The following is a 13,177-nucleotide window of genomic DNA, read 5'->3' as shown; positions in this document are numbered from 1 at the left end:
TAACATGTACTGATTCCATACGTTTCAGTTCTGACGTGAAATTTCTATGTGCTTAGTCGTGATTTAATTTCCGTCCAAAAACATGCAGCAAATTAATATGCAAATATCAAGGAAAGTCAATTTTCGGATTATGTTCTTTTGTCAGAAGACGACTGGCAGGCATTTAGACTTTTAGACTCGTGAATAAAAAACTACTGTTGATTTCAAAGTTTGGATTATCGAAACTGTGAGAAGGGCGCTTTATGTTGTTTTTTTCAATGAGGAAGAGAAAGCTTCCATTATTTTTTGTAATAATCCTTTGTTCCTCATAAGAGGCACTTAGGGCGAAGTAAGAGATATGACTGCTCCTTTTGACGGTCAAATGAGTCTAGTAGCTGCTTGTTATTATCTTGTGCTCAGCAGCCAGAAAATTAAATAGCATGTTTACGGTTTTCCCCACTGTGATTTACGGAGCCCAAAATAGTGAAGACAGAGACATCTACCCTTAAGTAAAGTGAAACTTTGTGTTCATCAGCGTTATGTACAATTATTTTGTGGTAAAAGCGTTTTTAGTCTAAAAAGATATTTTACAGGCATGGTACTTCTACTGCAATTTAAAACTACAAGTATCATAGTCTTATGGTCACGTTTTTCGTGTTATATGGACAATGCGATAGAATACATAGCTATCTGAAAAATAACATGTTTAAACTTACTTATTAATGTTCATCAAAACTCTTTAAACTTTTTCTCCATTAATCAGCTATTGAAAATAAAATGTTTATTTTTGTTCTGGAACTTTAGATAAACTGTTGTGTTGGATCTTGCTCTATTTATATAAACTTATGGAAAAATATTATAAATATTTTATTTTATCTTCAATATATCTTCAAACAACATACGTTTTAACTCCAGTTGCACAATAATTAAATGTACACAGAAGCCATTCTAGGCTATTTTCTGTCGTCAATCAAGGGCTCATCGCTCTCTGTTTTTCCGAGACCCAAAAGTAAATATAATATTTGATTAAATCTGATTATCCATGCGATTTATATAGTTGCTATGTTGATACGTATTAGTGAGAGGGATGCTTAAGTTATGAGCGCAAGTCTTGAATTACCTCTTGATATTTTCCTCCCTTACGAAAGCTTTTTATCTGCCAATGTCTGTAATAAGGTCTGCAGTACTTAAGGAGAGGCCTTAATATGCCGCAGAACTTGTTTTCGGAATTGTCTAAACTTGAACTTTTCGTTTGGTACTTGGCGTCATTTCCTCCCATTTTCTCCTTGTATCCTTCTTCCTTCATCCGCACCACTTAGGAACCACTGAAAGATAGAGCCTCCTTTCTCAAACTTTCTCTCGTCTCTGCTCTCCCTCGCTCTCTCTGCTTGTCCCTCGTTCTCCATCCCTTCCATGTCCCACTCCCTATCCCGGCTCCCTTCCTCTCAAGCATCCCCTTGATGGTAATTGCCCTTGATAGGGTGAAGTGGCGGCGGAGGGGGTAGGTGGAGGGGGACGGAGGGAAGGGCACGCAGTGGGGATGAGTTGGGAAGGGGGTACAGGGAGGAGGAGAGGGATAGATCTGGTACGCGGCACATGTCTATGACCGTTGTGTGAACATTGATTGAAACGGAGGAGGGCTTTTGTCTGACCCTCCATTCCCCTTCTCTCTCCCGAACCATTCTCTTTCCTCCCCTCCCTCTGTGCATCGCCGCCTAATTACACACGAAGCACAGACTCCCAGATCTCCCCCCTCTCGGCCCGACCCCTCCTCCCTCATGAAGCCCTCCCCAAGCTCGACCCCAAATCCCTCCCATCACCCAGCCCACCCAAACACAACACACACGCACACCCTCGTGAAACACGCCTTTCCCTCTTATGCATTACACCATTGGCGACGAAGTGGCCTGCAGACCATCTACTAGTAGTTTATATTGTCCTTCCTTCTCTCCGCCCCCTCTCTTCTCCCTCTGCATATATTCACGCGCTTCGTGCATATTTTCCTTGAGGATGCGTGTTTGATTGTACTCATCGCGGCCACTTCGAGCTATAAGGGTCTATTGTCTACCATTTTTGGCATAAGATAGCTTTTCCTCCGCTGAGTAGTAGGGCTCTTTTACTATTTTGTTCCATTCACTCAGAAACAGTTCTAATAACAAGAAAACACATTTTCTAAGTGCATTATTTTCAACTTAAAAGTCAATGAAATTAAGTGCAAAAAAAAATATCTTACCAGAGACGCAACAACTATCTTATAGCATTTATTTCTTTGGAAATCGTTTAAGTCATCAAGTATATCACAAACAAATGTGGAAAGAAAAAACAAAACTGCTCACATGGTTATTGTTTTATGATTATAAATACAAGGTGCTTTTAGGTTAGTGGTCTGTTCATAATAAATTATTTCGGTTCAGCGGACTGTTTATTTATGATGTATGATGACCAGGACTTCTCCTCTTGACGAAAAATGTTACAAAGTTTGCTCCTTCGCGCCTACTGTGAAAACATATATTATATCTGAAACATTTTTCAAGGGATCTTCTTTGTACTAAAACAATGAAATTCAATTTCATTTCCTCTTCCCTCCCACCCTCGGTCGTGCCCATGATCTCCTCTGTATTTCCATCATCCAAAACCCCTTTAACCTCCCCCACCTCTCCCTCTCTCTCTCTCTTTTCGCCCATTATATCCACAGCCATAATCCGATTCTCCTGTATCTGAGAGGTAGTGGTCCCGGGAGGAAAGGCAGGGAGGAAAGCTGTGCGTGGGGAGGAAGGGGGTAAGAGCATGGCAGAGTAGTTTACTTGGGCGGTGGAAGAGAGGGCGGAGGAATAAGGCTCCCTTGATTCGGCCCCCCGCAACCCACCCCATCACGCCGGAATCCTTTGACTAACGCCAGGCTACACGCAAAAGGCAATGTCCTGCCCCCTTTTCCGCTCCCGAACCCCAAAATCCCCCTCTCGAGAGTATACACAGTGTACAGAACACACTTTCTCACATCTCCCTCTCCCCGTCCTGTCTGCCTCTCTCCTCTCCTCTTTCCTCCCCCCTCTCCTGGGGCCGCTTTCGCGTTAGAGGGAAGGATCCCCCCTTAACACAATATAACGCAAACTCCCAAAACCAAACCCCCTTTCCCAGCCTTCCTCCTCCCTCGACTCTCTCTTCCTCTTTCTCTCTCTCTCTCCACCCTGGTTCCCTCCTCAAAGTGACTAGCCTGATATCACACGGGCCACAACAAAGGTGTGTCCGCTGGACGAGCTTAACACTCGCATTTGCGCCCCAATGAAAAGCCGCCCTAATGCCGCGCTAACAACCAATCAGGGGTGCGGACGTTGCGGCGGCGGCGGCTCGGGATAAGGGGGGCTGAAGGGAGATGGGTGGAAGGAGGAGACCGGCTTCCTAACCTCCCCATTCATCCCTCTCCGTTTTTTTTTATTTCCACTCTGTCTTATCTCTCTTTCTCTAACGCTTACTCTTCCCTCATCTTTCGCCCTTCCCGTCTCGTCTATAATGATGCCCCTTGGCTTTCGACTTGTTCCCTTTTCTATTCTTGCGTTCTCTCAGGGCGGGTTTTCTAGGGTGAATTCCATTGCTGAGAGTCAGGTTAACAAGGATCTGCAAGAAATAGTTTGTTTCTGGTCGGGGTACGTCCACTATACCGTCTCACAATTTTCTTGCTATGTAAGTAGCTTATTTTAATTGCAATACATCTATCACTGTACACGTTTTGGGAGTGGCTCGTTTAACGTTACACTCCCATCTCTCATTTAAGGTGTATAGGTGAATCATACAACACGTCATAAGCAGAGGGAGTATTCAGAAATTAATTTTAAAAGGAGTTTAAAAACTTTTGTAAGGTATGCTCACCGAGGGATATAATTGCAATTGACTCTGAGTTCCTGGTGTTAGAAGTTACGAGATTGTTGCTATCTTTAGCTATATATTACCGCTTAAAACTGTAATGACGAACAGATTACTGAAAATAACAGGAACTACCATCTGGCAATGAGAGTAACGTGGTGAAATACGTATATAGCACTGTAAAATTAGAACGAGGACGATAAACTGAGAGAAATGGTTGGTTGACGTTCCTTTGATGCTTTTTTGATACCTCAATTCTTTTTTCATTTCATCACAAGTTAAAACACATAATAACCCATCCATTACCGTAATTTAAAATTATTATAATTGCTTTTTATTTTTCCTTTAGAGAAAATATCATCAATTTTCATCAATTTATGAGCGCATTTCTTAGAGTACCTAAGAAAGAGTACTACCTATACCAGCTCAATAAATTACAATATGTTTGAATGGCGTGCTGCAAGATCAGATAGATACGTTTTCGACCACCAGTGACTTTCCGATCTTAAAGTGTTATCTGTCTAGGCGTACTACCAAATAGTTTTTAGTATATTCTTCGGCCTATTCCTAGTATAGTTGAAGTGCTATCGCTTTCTTGTTGTTGCTTTGTTGTTATTTCTTAGTAAATCAATCGGATAGCGTATGTACCTTATCATGCGAACCACCAAAGGTGCCAGTGGTGGCTGGGTTAAGCCTGACGTAAAGCCTAGTAGATAGAGCGTTTACCGGCTGGCTAGAGGGTGCCAAATTCATGCATGCAGTTAGGGCTCTAGGATATTGTAAATAGAACTAGACCTTTTAGCTTTCGAGGGAAAACACAGCCTCGTCATTGAAGAAACTAGGAACCTAACCCTGAAAGTAACCCGTAATTTTTAATTTTTATAGCACTTAGTAGATACGATCTGGGCTTTCTTCTTGCATATATTACCTATAGCGGTGTTCACGACTATGTTATGTAAGATCAACTAGACACACTGGTAAGAACATTTAGGCTCATTTTAGAATAGATAAACATGCCGAGAGAAAACCATATTCGAAAGCATTCAAGGGATAAACCGGAAGTTCGGTTCCATCTTATGTTTTTGGTTCTATGCTCATTCTTCATCGCTTTTACTTGTCCGCGCTCCAATCAGAAACGAGTAGTGGTAATTTGGATGCAAAACACCAATTCACCTCGAGTTCATATGAGGTTTTAGAGGAAAGGACGAGCGAAGTGTATTAAGGAAAGAGGGAACGAGAGGAATTTTGTCCCCGTGAAAGCTGCAGCTGTCCCTTACCCCATCTACCCTGCAGGGCCCTCCCCCCCCCCACGTCCCCGCCCCCTACTCCCCCTCACCTTCCTCCTCTTCTCCTCTCGCCCCCCTCCAACTCTTTTCCAAAGTGACAACCGACCGTACCGCCTCTACATATTTCTCTGTCCCATTCTCACCTCGGGGACCCCCGGTGAGCAGGGTCATCAAACGACGCTCCGACCCTCTCCACACGTCTCCCACACCCCAGCCACGCACACGCACACGAAAGCACGAGAACGCACACACGCACGCAACCTCCCGCCTGCCTGCCTTCTTTCATATTCAATACTCACTCTCTCCATCCCGTGCCTTTTTCGGCCGTATTTTTTTCATACTATCTCTTTCAGGCTCTCTCTCTCTCTCTCTCTCTCTCTCTCTCTTTGTCCCTGTCGACCCGCACGACTCTCGCAGAAAGTGCTGTTATTTTTATTCCACGGGCGTATTTACTCGCATCCCCCTCTTCTGCCCTCTCCTCCTACCACCACCTCACTTTTCCCTTCACATCTACCCCCGTCCCTCCTCCTCTTCCTCCGATATCGCGAAATCCTCTCGAAATGCTCTCTGAACTGCATCGATGGGGTCGAGGGGGAGCGGGCATATAATATTTACCGTCCTTTATCACGTCATTAATCTCGCATTCGCTTTCATCCCGGCGTCGTCAACAATCTCCTGAAGTGGACCTGGTGGCGTTACCGCGAGAGGCAGAGATTTACGGCCCGCGGGCGGAAATCTGTGGGGGTCGCTGGATTTGGTGGGTGAGGCACCAATTATTTCTCCATATCCAAATGGGTGGCGAAAATTTATTTTGATTCAACGGGTTACATGTCAACGTTATCAGAAAAAACACGAATGTACAGGCTTAGGTTTTACGTAGGCTCTGATTATCATACTAATGTGAGCACAATCAGGATTACTGTGGCCATCAGAAATGTATAGACTTAAATACCTATATTTATCCTCGAAATGTCGTTTTTCATAGATTAAGTTCCCGTTTGTTTATCGAAATGTGCGATTGCAGGAGGTACTAATCTTGTTTTCTTCCGTCAACAATATTTTGCTCTTTCACCTAGAGCGAAAAGTAGTCACCCGTTTGATCATGGATTTTTATTCATATCCATTTCCACGTGTGCGTTTATTCTTGTTTCTTTTGTGACTCACTTCAGTTTTCTCGCTATTCCCTTCGTTGCCCCGGCTCTTTTGGTTCCACTTAAAAGTGTCCTTCCCCACCCCCTCCCCTCGCCCTCTCTATTTTTCTCCCCTCTCCCGCCGTTCTCTCCCCCATTGTGTGTACGCCAGGAGAGAAAAGCAGGGGTCCTTTCTTCCCTGAAAACTCCGCCCAACCCACCCTCCCATCCCTCCCCCCGTCCGTTCCGTCCCTCCCGGAACTGCAAACATCCATCAAACGGGCAATTGATGAACTCTTGACTTCATGGCAACCAGGGGTCTCCCCCTCCGCCCCGCGATCCCATTGACCCGCTCGGTTGTTGTGTCCCGGTTCCCCTGACAGCGGGGGAGGTCCATTTCCATTCTCGGACGCCTCTCCTCCTTCCATAACTTTCAGCCTTCTTGCCCTTCACCCTCACCCTACAGGCCGTCCTTACCATCCCTCCCTCTTTTCAATAGTCTTCACCTGCAAAAATCCCTTTAGCCAGCCATCCCTCTTCCCCGCCACGACATCACCAAGAGACGTCGTTTTAAGAGTCATCTCCTTGCAAAAGGCACACTCGAGAAAATTACAGGGAACTGCATGGAGGAAGGTTGATCAGTCTAGGTTCTGGGCTACGGGGCCGATCTAGGGATGTCATGGTAGATCTCGCGCGTCTAAAAATAAGAATGTAGACATTATCATTAATGGCCGCAATGGAAGGTGCGCAACTACTGTATCCATCTGTGCCATTGAATAGAGAGGAATAATTATGAATGTGCCGGAGGGATCATTAAGAAAAATAAGGTTTTAAAGCTTGGCTTGGAAAATTCAACACTTGCAGTTAGTTGCTAGAATACACCCAACTTTGAAATATTTTCACGGTAATTAGTGCGGAAAATTGTTTCGAGGATAACATTGTGGCTTACATCTTCAAGAAATAACATCATGTGTTACTTTTAAATTGATAACTTTAACAAGTTGCTGATCCAATGCTTACGAAGATTATGCTATATATATGTTTATTAATTTTCAGACAAACAGTATTGAAGTTATTTTTCTACTCAATAGCAATACCTAGCTTTTGATGCGTATATTCTGAGCCTAGTATAGTTGCAGTTTGCATGAAGTTGCATTGTTATAAGTACAAATTACCCTAAAGACCTGAAGTATACTTTCGTGCCCATATATTCTAATCCATCAAACTTATATTTTTATTCTTAATAAATTCAAGAAAATATTTGACGTTTTTAGGCTAATTATAATGATTTCAATACGTTTTGGGAAATTAATTCGGTCCCTAAGAACATTTTGATAAGTAACTCATACGTATTATTGAAGAGGGAGGGACTGTCGTACGCGGGCAATAAAGAAATTTGTACTAATAACTGGTTAAGTGTCTTAGTGGTCATCGTTTTTTTTCTACAAAGCAGTTTCTTTCATTTCGATTAGGATATTCTTTTAGAATCCCTGGGGAACCTTAAGAAGTGGGAACTTAATGGAAAGAAAGATGTGCTTACAACCTTTCCCTACTTTGCCAGCGCTCGAGGATTGCGAAAAGTTCTAGATAAGCCAACCTACCTGCCGCAGTGGTCTAGTCTAGCCTTTTAAGAAAAATCTTTTCACCGTAAGTTTTGGGCAAGGGTGTTCCCGGGATGGGCCGAGGGTATCACTTTCGAGGATCCGTGGTGTGAAGAGGAAGTAGGATGCATGCGGCGCGGTGGTCTGGCTAGGGTGGATGGATGGGGCTGGAAGGTGGAAAGGGTTTTCCCCGGCGGGTGTGTGGCTCCCCCAGATGGATGTTATGCGAGGGTGGAGAGCACCCTTTCCTTGTTAGCGGACTCAAACCGCATTCGCAGGCGGTTTTGCGGCCACTTTCGTCTTGTTAGCCGCCGGCTGCGCTGTGCCCCCATGCGGTGCGGAAATGAGGGTGAAACAGAGGTGAGATTATAGAAGGAAAATCGGGATACGAGGGAAGTGTAGCAGTTACACGCGAGGAGTAAGATCCGGAAGGTATTTAAAAAAAGTTTAGATAAAAATCAATATTTATCTATCATTAGCATATATGTTTTCAGTCCAAAGACCAAAATGGACTTTTTTACGAGAAGAGTTTGAGCGAAGCATTGCTTTCATGGCTTTGATATATTCATTGACGATATTGTTTCATCGTTGATAATTATAGTGCCGTACAACTAGGGAGCGTTGGAAGTAGCTTAGCTAACTATTGAAGATATCCAATAATCAGGGAATGGGAAAATTAATTCCTCATCACCATACTCTTCATGGTAACGTATGAAGTTAAAATTTCGTGTATGGGGAAATATTTAATCGGATATACATTTTTTCGGAAACAGTCCAAAAGGAAAATGGTCCGCGGAACTGTTTAATTTGTAGAATAACCTACTTACAACAGGGTCCATTTTTCTACAAGGACTACGTCCACGTTATAAAGATAGGCAATGCCGGTTGAACTCCACCTTGGTTGGATGAAATCCCGTAGAAATAAAGGCCGACGATCTCCCTCTTCCTTCGCTAATGTCCCACCATCCAACCAACTCCCCCATTGCTTCTTCCCCTCTCCCACCCCCACTCTATCTCCCTCTCTTCCCTCGCGCACAGCCTTCCACATCCGCTCCTTATCCTCCTACGCCCTTTCGTCCTCCCTCCTCCGCCCTCACTCCTCGCCCTCCCTCCCACTTTTGTCTTATGTCCTGCTCCTCCTCCGACTCCCTCCCGCCTACCTCCGGCCATAACTCCTCTCGGCTACCCTTCTTCCCTTACTCCAACCCACACCCGCCCACACCTACTCGCCCAATCCTCCCCCTTTTCTCCGTCATACCTTTCCTTAGATATCTCCTTCCCTTCCTCCTGCCCTCCCCCTTAACTGCGACATCCCTCTCTCCATTTCCCACAGGGGGGAGGAGACGGGTGGAGCGGGAGATAGAGATGGGGATAAAGGCGGGCAGGGGGAGGAGGGGGTCGGAGGTCGTTGGAAGTGCCCCGAAGGGAGTCATTTAAGTTGGCCGCCATCTTCCATCGAGTCACGCCTTGGGGACGAGCATAAGTCAGATTGCCTACTCTTAAAACTAATAGCGCCATTGTGTGCGTCACTTGCTGGTGGGGGAAGGATAAGGTGGAAGGTATAATAGCAAGCTGAGGAGGAGAACTCTCGGTGAGAGTTACAGGGGGGAGAAGAAAGTGATGAGGGGAGATAGATGGTGAGGATGGTTGAGAGATCGTGCTGCAGTAGACAGCAGAGGCATGTGGCGTAAGGCGTGAGCAAAATCTATACACGGGGTTGGTGTATGACTACGGTGGCTTATTGGTATTCAGCATGCGGAAAATTAATTCAAAAGATCTGCATACGTGCAAAATATCTGCAAAAGAATTTGATTACATCGAACGAAAAAATGAAAAAAATCGGATAAATAATTGAATATTTGTTTACTTTGGCTGCTCCCCTTCTCTATTGTGTTGTGATATTTTGCCTTTTTGGGACAAAATACAAAATTTGTTCAGTCAAGCAATTATAAAGAAAATCCCGGCGATTTGCTAAACATTTGTCGTGGACGAGGACAATGTATCAGACGATTTTAACAAGCCTAGCATTGGAGATTATCGAGGGGCAACGATTACATGCAAGACAACTCAAAAGAAAAATTACAATAATACGAATTTAATTATTCAATAATGCATTCGTAAGATTTGCCGTAAAATTTGCATTACCCATGCCACGTTGAGTAAGTTATAAATCCTAATCCATATTGATTTATCTAGCGGCGCCTGCATCATAAATTAGGCTGTCCAATCGAAAAATGAGACAATTATTTTTATTTTTTGGGATTACGAAATTAGACACATTGATTCGGCTTGAATTGTTAAGTTTCTTCTCATCTCTTCAAAGCAACGCGAATAAATGAAAAATGTCCCTTAAACGTTTTTCGAGAAATCCTTGAGGCGGTTAACAGGGTAGTATTCATAGGGAAAATATATTTTTAGACACGCCATAGTTTTATAATTATTATTTATTACTTTTATGATAACTTATATAATTTAATTCATTTTTCGTGACAATAGACTATCTTCGTTGTAATCTCAGGCTTAAATGTTTCCGTTCATTGAAGCATAAAACTAAATTCAAAGACAAAATGACGCTCTCCTAATCGAAACCTGAGAGCATTTCCTTTTTCGAGTTTAATATTTAATAAAACCTTCTTTCTCCTATGAATAATATATCTTCCTTGGCTCTCGATATTAAGAACACTACCTTTAATTTGTAGTAACTACGCAGTATGTGTTTAAAGGTAATCAATTATAAGAAATGGAAAATTATCGATTCAAAAGCGATGGAGAAGCTTGACTGGATGGAGTCGGGGCCGTACAAGAGCTAACATAGATGCACCTTCTCGGGTGGCCGAGAATTTGAAAGGGGAAGATTGTGAGGCGTAGAAAAACAGCTTTAAGTAAATGGGTAAACTTTCCGTGTTTGCATCGACATTCTCGTTTCCCCAGCGGTAGATTGTGAATTTCTTCGTGGTCCACTAAACATTTTCGAAGGCCGCCTGCAGAAATTTGCGCAGTTAAGAATTTTATGTTCATGCAAATCATAAAAAAAATCCCATGTACGGTACGCAAGTAATTTGCTGTCATTTTTTTCCACCTCGTTGGTAGAAATGCGTTTTTGCTTGAAATCGCTGAATAATAGTGCTTCCTAATGGATTCTGATAATCTGTTTTCGGTTAAATCAAACTCCACAGTCCGTAGTTCATGTATCATAAAATTAAGTAAATAAAAATATAATGATGCCTACAAGATCACTGATAGCAATATTTCAATGTCTATAAAAAAACTGTTAAAGTTACCAGAGGTACAGTTGAAGCAATTTAGTGTCCAAAATGCAAAAGCGATTTTAAAATCATTTAATTGTTTTTTGCATGGAATATCGGCAACTTTGGCATTGCAGGACTCCAAGTCGTCGGATAAAAAAATACAAGCTTACATCCTCTTTTGACCGAACCACACTAAAGTAGTCATTTCAGAATCATACAAATAAAAAAATTAACCATATGAACACGGAATCACTGACAAAGCACCATCGATTCCTTCTTCCCGAAAACACACTCCCAAGCGCACGCTTTCAGCATTCCTAACCCAGCCCAACAACCGCTCCGATGTCCCTTTGCTTCCTCGCCCTCGGCGCATCTCCTTCGTTTTGCAAAGCTATTAAATCTCGATGTCCTTACGCCGTCAACATGCTTCGTTAACCAAGAAAAATCGAACCCCTCCCCTCCCATTCCCCCCTTCGAATGGGACCTGAACGAAGGAATGGTGGATGCGTTGGTTTCGGGACGAAGCAGTTGCAGGAAGGGATGGGACGGTTTGAAAAGGAGGTGGTAGAAGGTAAAGGGGTTTGAGCGGGTTTGGCGGGCGGGGGTGGGGGACAGATTTGCAGTGAAGGCGGCGTCTATCCATTCCTCTTACGAGGGAGGTCTCATATCTCTCCTTTGTCGGCACGGCTGGAGCAGCCAGGGGAGAACGGGGCGCGGCAGGGCCGCCCGAAGAGGGGAGTGGGAGGCAGGAGGAGGACCCCCTTTGTGGGCGGCTGGAGTTTAATCTCTTGTTTGCCATCGGACGCACACATTCACATCCACACACACACACACACACATATGAGGTATCATCGGTTGACCTGGCCTTTATGCCCTACTTGCGACCTCTGTCTCCTCCCATGCCATCCATTTCCCTCCCTCGCCCCACCCCTCCCAATTTCTCCATCTTTTCCTTTATTAATCCCGTACATACCACACATCACACCATCCTAATCTCATCGGTAAGATTACATGAAAGAAATATCAAATCCGAAGGATCGTCCGCAAATGTTTCGGAAAGTATGCTTACGTAATCGTTCACGCCAGGAAAGTTCCGTAACATAATTACGCGCCAGACGGTGTTTTAGGGTTTTCACGTGAGCGTTGCAGACAAGCGGAAAGATTTTAGTCTTTCCATCAATATCCCATATTTATATTTTTTGTCTGTGCCAAATTCTAACGGCATTGTGGTTGGGTTACTGGAAGGGGATGCACATAAATATTTTCATTATATCTTTGCAGAATTATTTTATTTAACACCGGAGATGTTCAATTGGCCAAAAAGTGAAGTTACTTAAGTAGTTGTTGAGAGTCTGCTGATCCCTGTGCCTTTTTAAGAACTCAATATCGATTTCCATGAATTAATTGGCAAACATCATCATCCATTCTAGTTTTTTTCTCCCCCAGCATATTAATATTTTGTTGTAAAAAGATACATAGAAAATTACCTTTTTCTTTAAATTTGCGTTCTGAAAACAATTCACTAATCATTAAATTTATCGCCACAGGCTGATCGTATTTTTAATCGTGTAAGAACTGTTTATTTTACTATTTATTGCTTTAAAGAGGAAAAATTATCTGGTACAGTTTTTTTCTTTGTTAGCCACCCAAATATAAAACGTTGCGCTTGAAATACATCGTGCTCAAGATTTGTAACGAAGTTTATGACTTAAAATAGTTCATGACCTAGATTGAAAGTAATTTCTTGCTGATGAATTAAAATTAAAGGAGCGTAAAATCTGATTATATTTCTGCCCTAAAAATTATGGTGTTGTATAGTTTGATATGCCCTATTTGTTGCTAGCAGTCATGCTACTTCGGCCGCAGAGAAATCCGACGGAACAAACTTCTTTACGACTCCTGATAAGTAATTAGGGACCTGAATAATTTTGAACGAATCACATTTCTTTCAAATGGAGCTTCCATTCATTAAATATGCCGACCCAATATTGAGATTAATTAAGACAGTAAATTATAATTTATTAGATTTGTATTTTTTAACTTTGAGCTTTCACGATCTCATATAATCTCAT

This window comes from Hetaerina americana, unplaced genomic scaffold (assembly GCF_022747635.1).
Source record: "Hetaerina americana unplaced genomic scaffold, ioHetAmer1.1.p SCAF_106, whole genome shotgun sequence".
NCBI classification, from domain to species: Eukaryota; Metazoa; Arthropoda; class Insecta; order Odonata; family Calopterygidae; genus Hetaerina; species Hetaerina americana.
The sequence above is the reverse complement of the archived record's forward strand: the minus strand, read 5'-3'. Positions refer to the sequence as shown.